Here is a 9,552-nt window from a genome sequence, read left to right on the forward strand (position 1 = left end):
ACATCCCCTGTCTTACCGCACTCACAGCATCGAGGATATCCTTTTGAGAATACCTTTTGGTCATTGTGGACTGTAATTGACAAAAACAAACAAAACTCATAATTGGAAATGTATTGATCATTTTACAGAAAATACGGAATCTCTATTAAAGAGTGTAAGCTCTAATCTCGTCCACGTGGTCAAGCAAGTCACAGTCCTGCAAAACTCTAACAACGTTCCTTGCGAGATGCACTATGCTAAGTTCGTCCCTATCAAGACTGCAATATGCATTTCATATCACCTGCTGATTATACACATTTTCTGTCAATTGAATTGACAGTCTGGTGAAAACGTCAAAAAAAAGATGATGTTCATATTGCGTTTCACGCAAAAACATCTGGCACAAAAGAACGTGTATTTTCAGGTCGGTCGCCCCAAATCAAATTGATCTCAACATCAACGCATGTGGGGTTTTTCTTAATTGGAAACTCATGTCTGTAAACAAATAAACAACAACTATATAGAACATTTCTTTTCTGTACAAACATTTAAAACACATTTTTTATTCCACAGTGGTTTATTTCGACGATGCTGGTTACTTTAAAAAAACAAACTATTTAAAAAAAATAATCTTTTTTTCTAAACGAATTTCAGAAACATATAACACTTCAGGCTTCATTAAGACCCTATTACCACAAACTACTGACCCTATGGTCTCAATTTATGCTGTTGATGAAAATTAAACGATAACGTCCATCTAATCATATGTTATAACGTTTTAATTTCATTATAACAACTGTTTAAGAGTAGGACATGCCTATATATATATAGTGTCAAGTTTGACAATTAAAACATTGTGGAAAGTGGAGCAGAACAGATGCCATTAACTTAGTGTTGGTGAACTACAAAACAGCTATATTGCTTTGTAACAATGATTTGTTTTCTTGTCATTAATTTTTTTTTATCATGACTTGAGCATAGCTGATATATTTTTGCTGGATAACGATGAAGGGGATCCGAAAATGTTTGTACGGGGATATAACAAAAAGACAACGCAGTCTGTAGAAAATGCTGTGCACAATGCGTTATTGTTATAAATCGTGGTATAATGCAAAGGTATTAACCAGTGACTCATAAGTCTTCGGCAATAGTCGAAGGGTGTCCTTTGATTTCAGTCATTTTCGGAAACTGACATAACATTCCGTTAATAAACATCTAAAATATATTTTCTTTTTTATAAGATTATTTATTTATTCAAGTTAATCAAATTGTTATTCCAGCCTTTTAGATAATTGTCGGAAAAGGTTATTGGACTGGGATTTCAACCCACAATAAGTAGGCTTCAACAATTTGTTATGATATCAATTACTGTTATAGCTTTAACATACATTAATAACGATAACAAAAGTTACCAAACACTCATTTAGTATCAAATATCAATAAATAAGTATCGATTTTATACGGATTAGAGTGCCAGGTTTATTTTATTTTGCATTATACAGAACACAAATATCTATTTGTAACAAAGATTCCAATTCCATTTTGCCGGGACCTGCTTCTTAGATCTTCTAAAACTTTGCAGTCACAACTTCTGTTGATTTCAACAATTCAGAAAATTTAGTTGGAACGAAATAATTAAGATAGACCGGTTTGCAGACATCTAGTTATACAAAAGAAACATCTATGAAAACAAGTACTTATTCTAACGATACATTTTTCCGTCACGACTAGTAAATTTCAAAATAATTCATTATTTCTTACTTTGCGCGGCTGCATTTCAAATTTGCATTAATCCACTGTTTAGACACATTTTAAATCCAAAACTGCCTATCCGAAGGTAAAGCCTCGTCATTTCTGATGATGACCGAGTGAGGCATATGTAAAACACAACCTTGAATCGTATGACGTCATATGAAATAATCGAATTATGTTGTCGATGTAGAATGAACAATTGAACATATTGTTTTCAATGTTATTTCAATTTATTTTGGTATGTGTTATTTGTTTATTCAATAATAGCAAAAATACACATGTTCTCGGACATGATCATTTGCGGGCGCTCTCAAAATTCGTTCCTGCCCGAGTGCGCAGCACGAGGGCAGAAACAGAATTTTCGAGCGCCCACGGATGATCATTCCTTCGAAAACGTGTATTATCCCTATGTTATTGCATAAACTCGATCTATAATGCCCTCAGGCGGGTTGCAGAAACTTGACAAAAGGAGGGCTTGAACGGGAGAAATCGTGTATTAACAAGGCGATTCACGTGCCATTCAAGCCCTGTTATGTGTTTTTCATATCCATAAACGGGTCAACGCGCAGTTACTTCCCATTTTTCATTGGATTCAATGAAGTTTGTTAATAATTCCAGCCTTCGACGACTTTTCAAGCATAAATAGGGAACTGAATAAGCACCAGTTTCCTCATGCATGCAGGGATAAAGGCAATGAATATTTAAATCCACTTTTCCAATTATACCATATGCACTCTCTTGACAACAGCTATATTGGCAACGTCAATAAAGTTAAGATTATTTACTCAACACTTTCAAAAGACTATGCTGTAAATGTAAGTGTTTATGTACCTTCAACGTCCCTGCTGTATGCTGGAAATACTTCAGTGACAATATATTGGCAGTATTGACTGTCCTTGAACCGTATGACGTCATATGAAATAAACGGTTTTTTGCTACTGTACTCGGACATGATCATTTGCGGGCGCTCTCAAAATTCGTTCCTGTCCGAGTGCGCCCGAAGATGATCATGCCCTCGAAAACTTGTATTATCCCTATAATAAAACATGTTGCATTATTGTTAATATACAAGTTCGTACTGTCTGAAATATACTATCACATATTTGACAGTTTTGCTCGATTGGTCATTGTCGGCTCGGGTACTACTTACATATACCGCGGGTACACTTAAGTATACTTTCATGTACCCCGGGTACGGTAAATATACTAAGAGGTACCCGGGAATTTTAACGCTGAATCGGTCGTTGTCGACTATATTTTTTAAATTAATTATGTTCATATGTATGTCAATTTTCTGTTAAATTGCCTCTTTAATATCGAGACTCCTACTCAAAAAAATATGTTTATGCAGATATTTGTTAATTGAAGTTTGATTCGTAATTACGGTAATCGATAGCGCGTTTTACCACATCGGATTTTAGGCGGGAATTAAACTTGGATACAGTCTAATATCGACCGGGTACATTTTAGTATATTTACCGTACCCGGGGTACATGTAAGTATACGTGTACTTACATGTACCCGGGGTACATGTAAGTAGTACCCGTGCCGACAATAACCAATCGAGCGACAGATTTGTTCTGCGGGTCCCGCTGCAACTACCTCTGTGTGCGGACCGTTTTGTTCATCAAAAATAATTATTGTTATTAAGTATTCCACAAAAGAATAAATTAAAGACATATCTGAAAGTTAAATTGCGCTAAAACCTTATGACCGCCCGCAAAGAAAACGTGCGACAGTCCCAGTTTTGTTGGAATGTTACTATTAGTAGACTATATTTAAAGAGAAACAGAGTACTGTGTGCATTGTTTGATCTTTCATGCTGTTGCATAGTGTTATTCAAAACACCTGTGAAATCATCGTTGGATACCTTTTCTCTTTATATATATATATATAAGGACCAACAAAATTGTTCAAGCACCTGTGCTACAATTATTCTGGACCCGCTGCATAGCAGTTAACAACGTCATATCATCAAATATTAACGTAGGCATACCTGGTAATGTGGGTGTACGTCCTCTTCTCCGAATCGATTCCATCCGATTGATTGTTAAAAAATTAGATAATTACTGTATTTCGCACTCAAATTATGCGTGTAGTCCCCCATGGTTGCTTCTATGTTATGCCGCGTTATGGTAACCGATGGCATTATGCTGCCTGCGTTTACACTATGTTCTCGGCGACCACGGCAATCACGTTTCGGGCCACCGTGGAGGAAACGGGATGAACGTGGCCTCACGTAGGGGAACGGGATAGTCAAACTTGACACAACGGGGTTGCCGTCCAAAATTTTAAACTGTCAAAAAGAATTTTTTAAACGCAACACAACTTCACAATACGTAGCAGAGCCCGAAAAGGGTCCGTAGAGTACGGGAATCCTATTCATACGACATGTTAAGTTTCTATAAAGTTTTGATACGTTTTGTCAAGATTACCACGGCAAGCTAGGATAATTGACCGCCGTTTTGCTACGTGTTTATTCCGACCCGTTACGGTGTGCTGCGTTTTGCAGACATGCGTTACGGCCAGTTGAGTTGTTGTACGGTCTGACACGATTCGCGCGGTCTGAAGATGAGTATATAAAATGAAGCACATAATGTCCTGATTCTGGTTATCGTTCGGAGGAGGGCATGGTGGCGGGAACCCTATTCCAGACTGTTCAAGAAGTTCGGAGTCTTAATGGATTTTGGCATCAGCCACATGTCCAACTCCATATGAAACGATACTGGGCAACTTATGCAAGGAGATGGATACTGTAAGAATCAATTCTAGTCGTGGTACAGGGAACCTGTGTTTGGTGGCTTGCTGATAGCAACATGCTTCCTGTCTAGAGCCCCCACTGCATGTGGCAAATTCCACTTGTCTTCAAATTCCTGGGAGATAGATCTCCACTCATCGGGTGTCACAGGACGGTAAACACTTCGTCTTTGTAGGCCTGAACAATAGCGCTGCATACTTCAGGAACCAAATGAAAAATTGCTGCCTTTCTGCAACGAAACGCATAGGAGAGTGACGAATAATTGTCCACTGTAGCCAAATGCCTCAGAGCCAGTGCCAGTTTCAATCCAGGTGTAAGGGCAGAGCGAAACTTCGTATCTTGTCTTGAGATGACTTGAGATATCCTTTCAAGGATCTCGTCTAATAGTTCTGGGGGCATCCTCAGATAATTATGGAAGGTGTTGATATCTTCGTTGCGGAGTTCCCTGGTAAGAAATGCATCAAAGTGCCCTTGCTGCTGCCTTCTACCTTCCGATAGCCATGGAAAAATCTACAGGGACCTTTGCCTCCTTCGTCTTTCCCGGACTTTTGTGCTTCTTTCAGCTCTTTAAAACGCAAAGATTGTATTAATGCTGCAAATAAGCAGGCAAACACAAAATCATCCTCGTCGTTCTCATCCATGTCTCTGGAATTATTTTGCTATAATAAATACTGTTGCTTGAGAGTTTTCTCTTATACCGGGAGCACAATTGTGCCCGAAACCTCTCGGATACGTGGGTATGATCCGCACGGTACCTTGACAGAACGTGACAAATGAATGACAAACGCAATGAACGTACGGGAACTTAACAGAAGGCATCGTACCTTTAAGCAACATGTATAGATCCGTGGATGAAAACTGAGCGCACCGTCGAAGGGCCGCGCTTTCGCTTCGACGGCACGTCAAGGATACCTTGATAAACCGTGAGGAATTTTAGCACAACCTAGCAAACTTTGGATTAAAGGTCAACAATTGCAACAGTCACACGGCGCGATACGTTTCGGGCAATTGGGACTGTCTTGGCTGTCGGGAACATAATGTAAACGCAGCATTATAACGTTGACGTCACAATTACAAAATGACGTCAACCTCACGTCACTAAGCTTAATGTGATAGGTGAAGATATGTGTCTTGTTCTGATAAAACTGGGCATAATACATGTGCGCAAATAGTCGTCCAAGATTAGCCTGTGCAGTCCGCACAGGCTAATCAGGGACGACACTTTCCGCTTTTATGGTATTTTTAGTTTCAAGTCCCTCTTTACCGAAAATCAAGTTTAGGCGGAAAGTGTCGTCCCTGATTAGCCTGAGCGGACTACACAGGCTAATCTGGGACGACACTTACGCACATGAATTCAGCCCAGTTTTCTCAGAACAAGACACATATATACTCGCCTTGAGTAGCAATCGATTTACTTATAATCTTTTAGCTCTACATAACTTAAGCCAACTATATACAACTATATATAAAACTATATATCTGGTACATTATGGTGATGTTCTACTTGATATGCGACACAATTATTTCTCTATAAAATAGAGGTAATCAAAGGGGCCTTTTCACGTTTTAGTAAATTTACAAAATAAAAAAAATTGTTTCAGATTTGCAGATGTTCGTTTTAGTTATGAGAAAACATAAATAATAAACAAGAGCACCGCCTTGCGGGTGCAGACCGCTCATCTATTTTCTTTTTAAAGGTAAAGGGACTCTCATTTTCAATCCCAAAGGAGGGAGGGACGGAGTGAAGAGGGGTGTATAGTGTGGGGGCGTGGACATTTATTACATTATCTTCCAAAAATGCGAAAACATGCAAACAATGGCCACATTGGCCCTAAATCGCTCACCTGAACAAATTTAATAGCCTTAGGCCCAATGGTAATTGACAAGAAACAAATTTTCTTGAACAAATTTTTAGGGGAGCCTTTAAGGATCATCCTTGTAAAAAAAATTGAAAATCCGACGAGCCCATTCTGACAAGAAGATTTTTTAAGGTATTGACCATATATGGGCATGGCGGCCAGCTTGGTTATGTTACCAAATTTTTTTTTAACAATTTTTTTTTTCGTGACGTAGGAATGCTCCACATGAAATTTGGTTGAAATTGGCTCAATGGTTTAGGAGAATATGATCTGCTCGGGTACGCTAAAAACTTAAACATTGAGATAAAAGGAATGTTTGCTTGTTTTGAAGAGATTCCTCCTTTTTTCTCAAAATTGACAAGATATCATCGACTAAAACAGGCAACCCATGTTTGCATAAGGATAAATCCTTTTACCAATCAACATATTTTGGACTGAACAATTTCTCAATTTCCCACAATGATTCAACCCTACCAGAGCAATTTCCTAAGCAATAATCACCTCCCATTTTAAAGGAAAAATAATTTCTCATCAACAAAACTACAGCATTAATTTATTTCTGGTAGTTAACCCTTTTCCAAATTGAAAGAGGTTGCAGACGACAAATTAAATTATTATGGAATAAGAAGAAACTGATTTAATAGGGTAGGAAGCATTGTGATGAAAGGAGAAAATGCAAAGTTCAGCAATTTCTCCTTTTATTTCAATGATTTCCACAGTCACAAACATTTGCAGAACGAATTAACTGTTCTGGGTTAAGGGTTTATGTGGTCTGCAGCAAAGCCATCAGAAGAGAATCGTGTCAGAGAAACCTGGCCTGTAGCCAGCAAATCCTTTACTCTAATAGCACTATTAATTTGAAAAAAGAGTACACTATAATTATTTCTAAATCTGCCATCTCAAGGAGATAATTCTGGACTTAATGGTCCGATGTTGCTCATTTTCGACAGGGCTCGAGTTTTCATTGATATGAAGACACTGTGCAAGTTTGGAAAGAATTGGATGAAAAATTTGGACTTTATTGCATAAACACCATTTTCTTAATTCAAGGGGAGGTAAATCTGTACTTCATGGATCAATAATGCTCATTTTTGTAGGGTTCGTGTCCTCATTGATATAAAGACACTGTGCAAATTTGGAAAGGATCGGACAAAAAATGTGAAAGATTTTTGAAAGTTTTCACAAAATAAGCAAAAACGAATAAACATGCAAAGTTCAACGAGCTCCTGCGGCCATGTTTTTTGACGAATCAAATTTCTTTGAACAACTTTTTCAGGGGAGCCTTCAAAGGTCATCCCTGTGAAATTTTTTGAAAATCTGATGAGCGGTTTCTGACAAGAAGATTTTTTAAGGTTTTTACCATATATGGTCATGGCGGCCATCTTGGTTATGTGATCAAATTTTTTTTAACAATTCTTTTGTCCCATGACCTAGGGATGCTCCACATGAAATTTAGTTGAAAATGGCTCAATGGTTTAGTAGAAGAAGATGTTTACAAATTGTTTACAGACAGACAGACAGACAGACAGACAGACGGACGGACGGACGCCGGACGGTGAGTGATCACAATAGCTCACCCCGAGCTATCGCTCAGGTGAGCTAAAAAAAATCGAGCGGGGGGTGGGTGGGGGGATTCTTGGGTGCGATGGTTGGACGGTATTTCAAACATAAAATAATAAAAATAAATATTTGTGTTTTTTAACCGTTTCAAAAAAAAAAATTTGGGGTGGGTGGGGTGGGGTGGGGGGGGGGGGTATAGTGTGAGGGTGTGGTGGTCATTTGTGAGATGATCTTAAAAAAAAAATTAGGGGGGGGATTTGGGGGGGGCAGGGGGGGGGTATTCTTGGGTGCGATGGTTGGACGGTATTTCAAACATAAAATAATAAAAATAAATATTTGTGTTTTTTAACCGTTTCAAAAAAAATTGGGGGGGGGTGGGATGGGGGGGGGGTATAGTATAGTGTGAGGGTGTGGTGGTCATTTGTGAGATGATCTTAAAAAAAAAAATTAGGGGGCGCGGGATTCAGGGAGGGGGGATTCGGGGGGGGGGGTATAGTATAGTGTGTGGTGGTCATTTGTGAGATGATCTTAAAAAGAAATAGGGGAGGGGGGATTCGGGGGGGGGTATAGTATAGTGTGAGGGTGTGGTGGTCATTTGTGAGATGATCTTAAAAATAAAAAATACAAAAATAGGGGGGGGGGGAATTCGGGGTGTGGGAGGGGGGGTGGGGGGTATTCTTGGGTGCGATGGTTGGACGGTATTTCAAACATAAAATAATAAAATAAATATTTGTGTTTTTTAACCGTTTAGGGGGGGTGATTTTTTTTTTTTGGGGGGGGGGGGTGATTCGGGGGGGGGGGAGAGGGGGGAGGGCACGGGGGATGGTTTGGGTGGAGTCTATTGTGGTATGTCAGGTAAGAGTAGTTTTGTCACAGTATCAATCAAATCTAATCATTAATAAAGAAGTTATGACATTTTTAGCAAAATTTAATAATTTTACCTTGAGAGTCAAGGTCATTCAAAGGTCAGGGTAAAATTCAACTTGCCAGGTACAGTAACCTCATGATAGCATGAAAGTATCTGAAGTTTGAAAGCAATAGCCTTGATACTTTAGAAGTAAAGTGGATCGAAACACAAAATTTAACCATATATTCAAAGTTACGTAGACAAAAAAGGGCCATAATTCCGTAAAAATGACAACCAGAGTTATGCAACTTGTCCTTTTACTGTACCCTTATGATAGTTTGCGAGTGTTCCAAGTATGAAAGCAATATCTATGACAGTTTAGGGGTAAAATGTACCAAAACACAAATTTAACAAAATTTTCAATAATCTAAGTATAAAGGGCCCATAATTCCGTCCAAATGCCAGTCAGAGTTACATAACTTTGCCTGCACAGTCCCCTTATGATAGTTAAGTGTTGCAAGTATGAAAGCAATAGCTTTGATACTGTAGGAATAAAGTGGACCTAAACACAAAACTTCACCAAATTTTCAAAGTATAAAAAGGGCACATAATTCTGTCAAAATGCCAGTCAGAGTTATATTACTTTGCATGCACAGTCCCCTTATGATAATTAGTAAGTGTTGCAAGTATGAAAGCAATAGCTTTGATACTTAAGGAATAAAATGGACCTAAAAACAAAACTTAACCAAAATTTTCAATTTTCTAAGTATAAAAAGGGCACATAATTCTGTCAAAAT

This window comes from Dreissena polymorpha, chromosome 7, assembly GCF_020536995.1.
Source record: "Dreissena polymorpha isolate Duluth1 chromosome 7, UMN_Dpol_1.0, whole genome shotgun sequence".
Taxonomy (NCBI): domain Eukaryota; kingdom Metazoa; phylum Mollusca; class Bivalvia; order Myida; family Dreissenidae; genus Dreissena; species Dreissena polymorpha.